Source organism: Anolis carolinensis, chromosome 3, assembly GCF_035594765.1.
Source record: "Anolis carolinensis isolate JA03-04 chromosome 3, rAnoCar3.1.pri, whole genome shotgun sequence".
In the NCBI taxonomy this organism is placed as follows: Eukaryota; Metazoa; Chordata; class Lepidosauria; order Squamata; family Dactyloidae; genus Anolis; species Anolis carolinensis.
The window spans coordinates 278,768,518-278,780,622 of record NC_085843.1 but is presented as its reverse complement, the minus strand read 5'-3'; the positions used below and the strand labels follow the sequence as shown (position 1 = coordinate 278,780,622).

General features: G+C 43.2%; 1 protein-coding gene across 4 annotated transcripts in view; it reads right to left on the bottom strand.

Moving 5' to 3' along the window:
- The window catches only part of ece2 (endothelin converting enzyme 2), a 72,176-nt gene that overhangs the window by 58,033 nt on the left and 2,038 nt on the right, over positions 1-12,105 (bottom strand). The gene's annotated exons all lie outside the window — the stretch shown is intronic.

Below are 12,105 nucleotides of genomic sequence, written 5' to 3'. Positions count from 1 at the left end.
TCCCACCCTGGACATTATTCCACAGATATATAAACCCCACTTGCCTAGTTTCCAACAGACCTCACAACCTCTGAGGATGCCTGCCATAGATGTGGGTGAAATGTCAGGAGAGAATGCTTCTGGAATATGGTCAGACAGCCCGGAAAACTCACAGCAACCCAGCTTGACATAGATATCAAGATGCATCTACACTGCCAAATTAATCGGTTCAACACCACTTTAACTGCTACAGTTTAATGCTGTGGAATCCTGTCAGGCACCAGTACTTTGGTAGAGAAGACTAAAGACCTTGTAAATCCACAAGTCCCAGGATTCCATAGCCGTAGCAGTTAAAATGTTAAACTGAATTGATTCTACAGTGCAGCTACACTCTCAATCAGGAAGAAGAACGCTATTTAGCTGCCACTGGTTACTGATAGGAACTGACACCAATACAATTGGCATTATCTGAATTAATGAATTATTAATGCACACTTGCAAAATGCACAAGCCTACTGTATACAAGCCCACAGTGGCAGAAATCATCCTGACTTTGGGATTCAATTATCGCTTGAACATTAAGACTAGTCGCTTACGCCTATTTCTTCTTGTTGTTTGTGGTTTTGCTTGCAAACCTCCTCGGATTCCTTCATAATTTAGGATGAGATCTAGCTATCAGAAATAAAATTAAAATACGCATAAATAAAAGGAAAGGAGAATGGAAATGAAAGTAGAAGACAGGAGCAAATGAGAATCAAGACAATCATAACCAGAACTAGGAGTGCATCTACACTGCTGAATTAACGCAGTTTCATACCACTTTAACTGCCATGGCTCAATGCTATAAGATCCTGGGAGTTGTAGTTTTAGAAGGTCTTCAGCTTTATGTGCTAAAGAGTGCTTGTGACGCATGAAATTCCAACTTCCAGGATTAATACTGCATTAATTCTAATGTTGATACACTCTAGATCCGGCATGGGCAAACTTTGGCCTTCCAGGTGTTTTGGACCTTTGCCTGGTCTTGATCTTACTTCATCCAAGGCTGAAAGTTTCTAGGTTCCTCATCCTATCCATATCCTATAATGTGGAAACCCATCAGAACTCCAGATCTAGAACTTGGATCCCAGATTTTAGAAAACTGTCCCTGAATTTGCACATATAGGAGAGCTACAGAATTCAGAAGTAAAGAGCTTGGGAAAGTTCCCTTTCTAAAGCCTCCCTTTTACTGGGTAGGGGATTCTGGGAATTGTAGTCCAAGAAAAGTAACTCTGTCAAGCACCGGAGAGCACTGAAAGCCAGCCACCTTGCTTAGGCCCCTTGGCTGGATCTGGTCCAAATGTTTTCTTTTCTTTTTCACCTTCTAAAGATGAGGGCTAACAAAACAGGATGGGCAAAAATGAAATTGAGGCACTCAAATGAGACCTTTTCATAAAGCAGGCTCAGACTTGTCTCCAAGGACTGAATGTCAGCCTATAGAAACAGGCATGGGCCAACTTGGGCCCTCCAGGTGTTTTGGACTTCAACTCCCACAATTCCTAACAGCCGGTAGGCTGTTAGGAATTGTGGGAGTTGAAGTCCAAAACACCTGGAGGGCCCAAGTTGGCCCATGCCTGCTATAAAATATTATCTGTTGCCCTCCCACATGGGAAGATCTGGATTAGAAGGCAGTGTTTTGGTGGGAGGTAGGGGTGAATCATTATTCTTTAACCCTTGTATAGGAGCCTAAATTAGAAATCCATCTACTGCTAGAGGAGACACTCAATGAAGATTTATAAGATGGAGAAGGACCCACTGATCCCAAACAGGAGAAAATGAGACCTCAGGGTGAGTAATCCTAATTCCTGTCTGTCCTGGGTAAAGCTTGTTGTTGTGTGCCTTCAAGTCATTTCTGACTTATGAAAACCCTAAGGTGAAACTATCACAGTGTTATATTCACAGTGGGATTGCCATTGCTGAGCTTTAAGGCTTATATTATGCCAAGTCTCTTTTCTCAAGGGGTCTTTGGCACATTATTTTAGTCCCCCATCACATCAACAAAAACTCAGTAGCCAGTAGGAACTAATAAGCTATAGGACTTCATGGTCAAGCATGAAGTGCAGCTTCATTGTGCCCCTTATATCACCCCCAAAGTATTAATACCCCAAATATTACAATGTAGCAGAGTGTGACTACCCTAAAGACATCCCAGCCCATATAGCTTCAGAGTTCCAACTTGCCATTTTTGTTCTCTTTTATTGTTGTAACTAAGCTGGAACCTCAGATTGACTCTGATGAGGATGATGGGATTCAGGTTCAAAATCAGGTTCAAAATGTCCCTGTTGTAGAAGATGAGGAGCAAAGAGTGCAAGTTCATTTTCCCACAGCAAGGAATAATGTTGCTGATACTGAAACTAGCCAGGTGCAAATTGACTTGGAAAAGGAGGACAGTTCTCAGTCTGATAATGAGGCTCAGCAAACTAACGAGCAGGCTGACCTTGATTAAACAGAATCTTTAGATCGAGCTGACCGTTTGGAATTCAGGGTTCGGAGGAGTGTGAGAATTGCTAACAAGAGGGAGGTTAGAGGCCAGAGAAATGCTTTCATGCTTTGCAAAGGGTATTAAAGCAATGTGTTTGGAGACAAACCTTTGTCAAAGCAACTTTCATTCAACCAAGAAGCAAGCTCTCATTTTCCTGGATTATCTTGCAGATTTTGTGTTCAAGTTCTTGGGACTTTGTCATGCTCTAATGGGACCTTGTTTATTCCTCGTGATTTCTGGAATTATTCTCTAAAGCTTTATTTTGTAACGATCTTTTGGAACTTTACTTTTGCTTTTAAATAACTTTTTATCTTCTATTTTCTAATAAACTAAAACGACTTCAACCTGTGTGCAGTTTGGTGTATACAGCAAGGTGAAGCTAACCTGAGGTGCGACATTTATTGAGGTAGAAAACCATTTGCCAAAGACTCCTTGAAACAGGAGTCATTGTGGTATAGTGCATTGAGAGTCGGACTCGTACGGCATTCAAAACTTTGTTTCATGCACATGATTATTGAATTAAAAATACTATATAAAATTGCCTTCAGTTGTAGTTTGATGATGCGCCAACACTATGGATGAGAAGGCTTACGCTTTCATGAAGCAAGAACGTCCATAATTCCATAGCATTGAGCCATGGCTGTTAAAAGTGGTATCAAAATGCTTTAATTCTACAGTGTAGTTACATCTGCCCAATTTAAAAATTCAGCACTCAAAACAGTATACCACAATAGGTCCAAAAATGCAGGACACCAGATAATTCAAAGTTCTTGATTAGTCTAGAAAGCTGTTTCATTTTCCCCTAAGTTGCATCTACAGTAAAGTCTCACTTATCCAACCTTCTCTTATCCAACGTTCTGTATTATCCAACGCACTTTGCCTTTTAGTAGTCAATGTTTTTGTAGTCAATGTTCTCAATGCATTGCAATGTTTTGGTGCTAAATTTGTAAATACAGTAATTACTGTAATTACCATGTATTCAACTGCTTTTTCTGTCGATTTGTTGTAAAACTTGATGTTTTGGTGCCTAATTTGTAAAATCATAATGTAATTTTATGTTTAATAGGCTTTTCCTTAATCCCTCCTTATTATCCAACATTTTCGATTATCCAACGTTCTGCCGGCCCGTTTATGTTGGATAAGCAAGACTCTACTGTATTTGGTTTGTCATCACATCTGAGGGTGCATCTACAATTATTATTATTATTAATTATTATTATTAATTCTACAGTTCATCCACAGCTCAACTACCATGGCTCAATGCTATGGAATCAGGTCATGTAGTTTTACAAAGTTTTTTGAGTTTTCTGCCCAAAACTGCTGGAGAAAGCCAAATATCTGGAGATCCTTCAGGACTAAACTATCAAAGCACCCCAAGAATCAACCTCCTATGAATGCAGCTACTCTGAGATTGAATGCAGTTTGATGCCACTTTGTCATTGCTCAATGCTATGGAATCATGGGAGCTGTAGTTTTACAAGGTCTTTCGCCTTCTCTGCCAGAGCACTGATGCCTCCCCAAATTACACCCCGAGGATCCCATGACGTTGAGCCATGGAAGATTAAGTGTTGTCAAATTCCATTAATTCTACAGTAGATGCACTCTAGGTTGGAAGGAGTAGTTTCTACCAACAATAATGTTGTATTCTTAAGATACTATTTGGGTCAAACAGAAGAACCATTGTCCTTTTAGAGCAGTGGCTGCCAACTATTTGCTTTTCCAAGAGTTTGTGACTTCAATACCCAGCTAGCTATTGAAGCTGAAGTCCAAAACATTGGTTTAGAGTTTTGTCACTGCTCAGGAAGTGATGGTTATTTGCATGCACAGATAGTACAGTATTAATATTCGGAGTTGGATCTCTGCCGAGAGGGATAACAACTGCTTCCTCTGCGTGCTGAGTTTTAGAGTTTGCCACACCCTCCGATTGAAATGAAAACAGAAAAAACCTACGCTTCTCCTTCCCCACAATCAGAAGCCTTTGGATGACATTTTTCTTCTTCGTTCTTGTTTTCCCCGCAGCATCCCAGTGGCAAGGTGCCAAGACCTGGGAAGGTGTCACCTTCACCGCATCCTGTACACCGTGCTTTGCAAATAAACAAGCACCTCGCTGAATCAGGAGACATGCTCTTTTTTTTGTTGTTGCAATGAAGAAACATTTGGCAGCAAAAGGAAAACAAGAGTCACCGAGGAAAATTGCTGGGAACCGTCAGGAGCATTTGTGCATATGCTTCTACCAACACGCTGACAGTTGGGAGCCAGGATGCCCAGCCCACCTCCCACAGACCAGCCCGAGGAATACCCTTCCTTCTCTTGGGAAAAGAGAAGGAAACTCCCAAAGTCATCAATGGCTATGCTGTCTACAGAATGCTGGGAGTTGTAGTGAGTGAAATAACTGCTGTACACTCAGTCTCCACCACATCCCTAGTCCTTTTGGAGTTATTGGCAAACAAAAAAGGCCAATGAAGGCAGGCATGGGCAAACTTCAGCCGTCCAGGTGTTCTGGACTTCAACTCCCAAAATTCCTGGCCTCAGGCCCCTTCCTTTTCCCCCTCAGCCACTTAAGTGCCCATGCCTGCCATAATGATATTCTGCATAGCTTATCACTAATCATAAAGTCATCGAGTTGGACGACACCTTAAGGCAGGGGTCTTCAAACTTTTTAAGTGGAGGGCCGATTCACAGTCCCTCAGACTGTTAGGGGGCCGGACTAGGATGAAATAGTCCAAAATTAAGATTGTTGTTGTTGTGTGCCTTCAAGTAATTTCAGACATAGGTCAACCCGAAGTCTAAAGTTTAGGACAGAGGCCAGGTCAATGGCCTTGCAGGGCCTTAGTTTGGGGACCCCTGATCTAGACAATCTCATAAGACCATAGGTAAGCAAAGAGACCTCCAAAGACCATCTAGACGGTTTCATAAGACCATAGGAAAGGAAAGTGACCTCCAAAAGCCATCTAGATTGTCTCATAAGGCCGTAGCTAAGCACAGAGACCTTCAAAAAACCATCTAGATGATCTAATAAGACCATAGGTAAGCAAAAAGACCTCCAAAGACCAGGTAGACTTAGGTCAACTCTAAGTCTAAAGTTAGACCTTGGAGGGCCGCATCCGGCCCCCGGGCCTTAGTTTGGGGACCCCTGCTTTAAGGACTGTCCAATCCAACTTCATTCTGCCATGGTGAAAGACATAATCAAAACACTCCCGACAGAACATCATCCAGCCTCTGCTTATAAACTTCTGATACGAGTAGATTTCACCACACTTCCAGGAAGCTTTTCCAAAATCAAACAGTTCTTACTCTGAGATAAGATCATTATTCTATGATTCTGTGATCTTCTTAATGTTTAGCTAGGATTTATTCTCCTCTAGTTTGCATTTGCTGACTGGAAGGTCAGTGATTCGAATCCAGGGAGCGGGGTGAGCTCCCACTGTTAGCCCCAGCTTCTGCCAACCTAGCAGTTCGAAAACATGCAAGTGTGAGTAGATCAATGGGTACCACTTCAGCAAGAAGGTAACAGCACTCCATGCAGTAATGCCGGCCACATGACCTAGGAGGTGTCTACGGACAGTGCTGGCTCTTCGTCTTAGAAATGGAGATGAGCACCAACTCCCAGAGTCATACATGACTAGACTTAATGTCAGGGAAAACTTTTACTTTTACCTAGTTTGCATTTGTTACTCTGTGTCCTAATCTCCAGAGCAGCAAGAGTTCCATCTTGAGAAGTTTGAAATATTTCTCCAACACGTGGCACTTCTCTTGAAGCCACAAGACAACAGGACAGGTAACTGTGGAAAGCTAGAGGCTGCCTTCAACTTTCAGATCTTGGAGGGCAATGCTTGTGCACTGCAACTGTTATTGTGTGCCTTCATAGGGAGGGGGGAGCAAGCTTCTTTTCTGCTGCCCTGGAGACTACGGCACGGAACAATGGCTTCAAGTTTCAGGAAAGGAGATTCCACCTGAACATTAGGAAGAACCTCACTGTGAGAGCTGTTCGGCAGTGGAACTCTCTGCCCCGGACTGTGGTGGAGGCTCCTTCTTTGGAGGCTTTTAAACAGAGGCTGGATGGCCATCTGTCAGGGGTGCTTTGAATGTGATTTTCCTGCTTCTTGGCAGGAGGTTGGACTGGATGGCCTGTGAGGTCTCTTCCAACTCTATGATTCTATGATTCAAGTCATTTCAGACCTATGATGACCCTATCACAGGGTTTTCTTGGCAAGAGCAGTTCAGAAGAGCTTTGCCATTGCTTTCCTCTGAGGCGGAGAAAGTGTGACTTTCTCAGAGTCACCCAAGGGACCATTTGATGGCCAAGGTAGACCTTCTTGAACAACAGAGAGCAAGCAGAAATCATCTCCAGTTCATCATCATGTTTCATAACATAAGGCCTCTTCTGGGCCTTAAATTGGTTCTGGGATGGCGGAAATGTGCCTCGTCCCCACCAACGTTGACATTTTAGGCCATTAAGGGCAAAATATCTTTTGAAAAGGTTTGCAAAAATTGTTTTTGACCCCGTAAGGATCCAAGGGTCTCTAAACATGGTGCAAATGTAGTTTGTAGAGTCCATGTAGGTCTGGGAACATTCTGGATCAAAACAAAAATGTTTCATGGGGGGAAAAACTGACTCTTATGGAATTTTAGGGATCACCAAAATAAGCCTGAGAGGAGACATGATGGCCATGTATAAATATGTGAGGGGAGGAAGTTTGTTTTCTACTGCTCTGGAGACTAGGACGCAGAACAATGGCTTCAAAAGACAGGAAAGGAGATTCCACCTGAACATTAGGAAGAACTTCCTCACTGTGAGAGCTGTTCAGCAGTGGAACTCTCTGCTCGGGAGTGTGGTGGAGGCTCCTTCTTTGGAGGCTTTTAAGCAGAGGCTGGATGGCCATCTGTTGGGGTGCTTTGAATGCGATTTTCCTGCTTCTTGGAATTACAGTAAATGATCATTAGAAGGATCTTCTTTACAGCAAGTGCAGTTCAGCAATGAAGCCAAATGTCTGGAGAGGTGGTGGGTCTCCTTCTCTGGAAAGTTTCCAAAAGGAGATTGGGCAGCTCCCTGCTGGGAATGCTTTAGCTGGAGATCTTGTATTAAACAGAGGGTTGGACTTGATGGCCTTTGAAGCCCCTTCCAACTCTATGATTCTATGAAATCCTTTTTTTCTCACAGGAGAAGCACCAAAATACAGACATCAAGGGCTTTTTAAATATTGCACCATTGTATCACAACTGCATCATTTTAACTGCCATAGCAACATCCAATGTCATCCTGGGATTTGCAGTAAAATACAATAAAACCAGCAAGCCCTGAATGTATAGAGGTGGTCACACTTTGAGGGCCATTTCACACTACACAATTACAACATGACAACTCCATTTTTATTGTGACATCCTAAGAAATCCTGGGACCTTGTTCACACTACATGTTTATAGTGGAATATTCTCCCTTAGTGCCCATTACAACATCCCATCTTAGGATGGTGCAATGGGTTAGACCCTTGTGCCAGCAGGACTCCTGGCTGACAAGTTGGCGATTCCAATCCAGGAAGAGTGGGTGAGCTCCCTCTGTCAGCTCCAGCTCACTGGCAGGACAGCTGACTGACAGGTTGGCGGTTCAAATCCAGGGAGAGTGGGTAAGCTCCCTCTGTCAGCTCCAGCTCACCAGCAGGACAGCTGACTGACAGGTTGGCGGTTCGAATCCAGGGAGAGTGGGTGAGCTCCCTCTGTCAGCACCAGCTCACTGGCAGGACAGCTGACTGACAGGTTGGCGGTTCGAATCCAGGGAGAGTGGGTGAGCTCCCTCTGTCAGCTCCAGCTCACCAGCAGGACTGCTGACCAACAGGTTGGCGGTTCAAATCTAGGGAGAGCGGGTGAGCTCTCTCTGTCAGCTCCAGCTCCCCATGCAGGGACATGACCATCCCTCAGGATGGTGAAACATCCAGGCATCCCCTGGACAATGTCCTTGCAGATGGCCAATTCTCTCACACCAGAAGTGACTTGCAGTTTCTCAAGTTGCTCCTGACACCAAAAAAAACAACAACTAACACTTAAGGGACATTTCAAATTCCCTGTAATCAAAAGCCCCAGGATTGCAAAAAAAAAAAAGTTGCCATAACAGTTAAAGTAGAATGTACAACTATTTGCAGAGTGTGAGAGGAATTCGTAGAGGTTGGGCATCCTGCATGCTTGGAATCAGAAGTGTTTTGGATTTCAGGTTATGAAATAACTGTATTTTGGACATCGTGAGATATTTTGGGGATGGGAACTAATGCTAAATGTACAGGTAAAGGTTTTCCCCTGACATTAAGTCTCGTTGTGTCCAACTCTGGGGATTGGTGTTCATCTCCATTTCTAAGCCAAAGAGCCAGCGTTGTCCGTAGACACCTCCTAGGTCATTTGGCTGGCATGACTGCATGGAGCACTGTTACCTTCCTGCTGGGGCAGTACCTATTAAACTACTTACACTTGCAGGTTTTCAAACTGCTAGGTTGGCAGAAGCTGGGGCTAACAGTGGGTGCTCACTCTGCTCCCCGGATTCGAACCGCTGACCTTTCGGTCAGCAAGTTCAGCAGCTCAGTGGTTTAACCCGCTGCGCCACAGGAGGGGTCCAATGCTAAATGAGAAAGCCATATATGTTTCATATATGTCCCTAACCTACAACTAATCTTGCACCCTATTTTCAGTATTATTATTTTTTGAATGACATAAAGTCTGTATACATCAAACCATCAGGATGCAAAGGCATGATAGCCACCCATATAGATGATTTTGAAGTATTTGGGAATTCCAGGTAAAAAATGCTCCATGTAGTCTCTGACTCAGCATTCCATTGAAAATTCTAAAGTTCTATAGGCTGGACCCATAACTGGTTAAAATGAACTCATTGTGCTCAAATTGTGTAGTATGGACTCTGGCTGCACCTCTGAAAAGTATCCTAGAGAATTTCCCAGCACAATATCAATCCAGTTTCCTCCTCAGGCAAGGCCACACCCCTGAACTCCTCTGTTCATTATTCTCCAATGACAACTAATTGCTGCCCCCCATTCTCCTCATCCCCAGTGCCCTAGATTAGATTCTGCCATTGATTATGAATAAGAAGAAAACAAAACCCACATGCTTTTATCCTTCTTGCATGGACAGAATGGTCACAAAGCTTTACGGGGTAACCTGCTGGAGCTCTGCAGCCTTGAATGTGTACTCCAAGAAAACCCAGTATCCCCAAAGCAAGGGAGACATGTACATGACCTCCTATCATCCCTAGTCAGATACATTCACTTGGCATCAGCCCTGCTTGGCAAACCTATGAAGTGAGTAACATCTCATGCTGCTCCAGATGTTGTTGAGATGCCACCACCATTAGTCCTGACCAGAAAAAGACTCATGGGAGCTGCAGTCCAGCAGCATCTCCAGGAGCACATGTTTTCCCCATCCTTGGTGTCACACATCTCCAAGTCCTTCCTATTGAAACTTTGTGGTGCCACTGGGCTCTCTAGGCATGGTGCCTTTGAGGAACCACAAGGATCTTTCATGAGCTTTGGCCAGGGTTGCTTCCAGGTACCCAGTGGCAACAGAGATGAAAAAAGGCTCTGATATCTGAGGCTCTCCGATGCTGTTTGGATGAACAGAGATCTGCAAACACAGTGGATGGTTGCAATTTTTTGGAATTGGCAACAGAGGGACACAGATGTGGCCTATGGGTGGCTTAGCCTGAAAACTTGGCTCTTCCAACAGGCTTTTGGCAACTGATCTCCTTAGTTTGGGATTGCTCTGTTTGTCCATTCTACTTTTTATAGCATTTTTATTCCTTGCTGTATATAGTCTTTAGGTGTATGCCTTCTCCAGCACCTTAATGGAATAATAGTCCCTGGTATCTACCTCTTTCCTAATCTGTACTGTACAAAACTATTTGCACTTTTCTGGCCCACTACGCTTTTTAGGAGCCAACCCAGGTTTTTATCAAAGTGTGCTTATTGTTTATTGGTACATGTGATTTTATTTGTTTATGATTTGTTTTTATTGCTGAGTTTTATATTGCTGGTTGCCTGGGCTTGGCCCCATGTAAGCCGCCACGAGTCCCCTCTGGGAGAAGGGGCAGGGTATAAAAATAAAATTATTATTATTATTATTATTATTATTATTATTATTATTTTAATTGTATGACACAGCAAACAAGACAGACATGCTGGATTTCATATCACAAAATCACAAGTCGAACACTTCCCGAGTGTCTAGGACTGTGTGATGTATTTTCGGATGATGCATGCAGATCCCAGTAGGGTGGCCTTTTGCAGTTGGCAGATTGTAATTTTGTACTTATTATTATTATTATTATTAACCAAAGCTGGAGGTGCCAGTTGGAATGGTGTCCTATAATGCTGGCCGAGACTGAGATGAGATAGGAGGTGCCATGGATCCTTTAAAGGTCTTTGCTCTAAGGACTTCACAAACTACATGGGGAGAAAATGCTTTTTCCCTCCCATTTTGTTCTTACTTTAGATAGAAGACCAAATCTTAACATTTTCAACAGACCTGCACAGAGGAGACCAACTTGGGATGTAATAAAACAATTGCATGCAAATAGGTACCATTATTGGATTCCTGTGAGTTTTACGGGCTGGATGGCCATGTTCCAGAAGCATTCTCTCCTGATGTTTCACCTATATCTATGGCAGGCATCTTCAGAAGTTGTGAGGTTTGTTGGAAACTAGGCAAGTGAGGTTTATATATCTGTGTTAAGTCCAGGTTGGGAGAAAGAACTCTTGTCTGCCTGAGGCAAGTGTGAATGTTGCAATTGGCCACCTTGGTTAGCATTGAATAGCCTGGCAGCTTCAAGGCCTGGCTGCTTCCTACCTAGGGAAATCCTTTGTTGGGAGGTGTTAGCTGGCCCCAATAGTTTCATGCCTGGAATTACTCTGTTTTCAGAGAGGTGTTCTTTATTTACTGTCCTGATTTTAGATATTTTTAATACTGTTCGTCAGATTTTGTTCATTTTCATGGTTTCCTCCTTTCTGTTGAAATTGTCCACATAAATTTCAATGACTTCTCTGTGTAGTTTGACATGGTGGTTGTTGGAGTGGTCCAGCATTTTTGCATTCTCAAATAATATGCTGTGTCCAGGTGGTCCATCAAGTGTATACCATGGAGCTGTGGACCAGTCTACATAGGGACCACCAAACGCAGCATTACCCAAACACGAATCAAGTAACATGAAAGGATCTGCACATTCATTCAACCAGAGAAGTCAGCCATAGCAGAGCACTTGATGAACCAACCTGGACATGACATATTATTTGTGAACACAGAAATGCTGGGCCACTCTGACAACCATTATGTCACACTACACAAAGAAGCCATTGAAATCCACAAGCATGTGGACAATTTCAACAGAAAGGAGGAAACCATGAAAGTGAACACAATCTGGCTCCAAGTATTACAAAACTCTAAAATCAGGACAGTAAATAAAGAACAACACTCTGAAAACTGGGGAATTCCAGACATGAATCAATCAGGGCCAGCTAACACCTCTCAACAAAGGATTCCCCCAGGCAGGAATCAGCTAGTCTTTGAAGATTCAAGGCTTTTCAATGCTAATCCAGGTGATTAATTACACTTGCCTC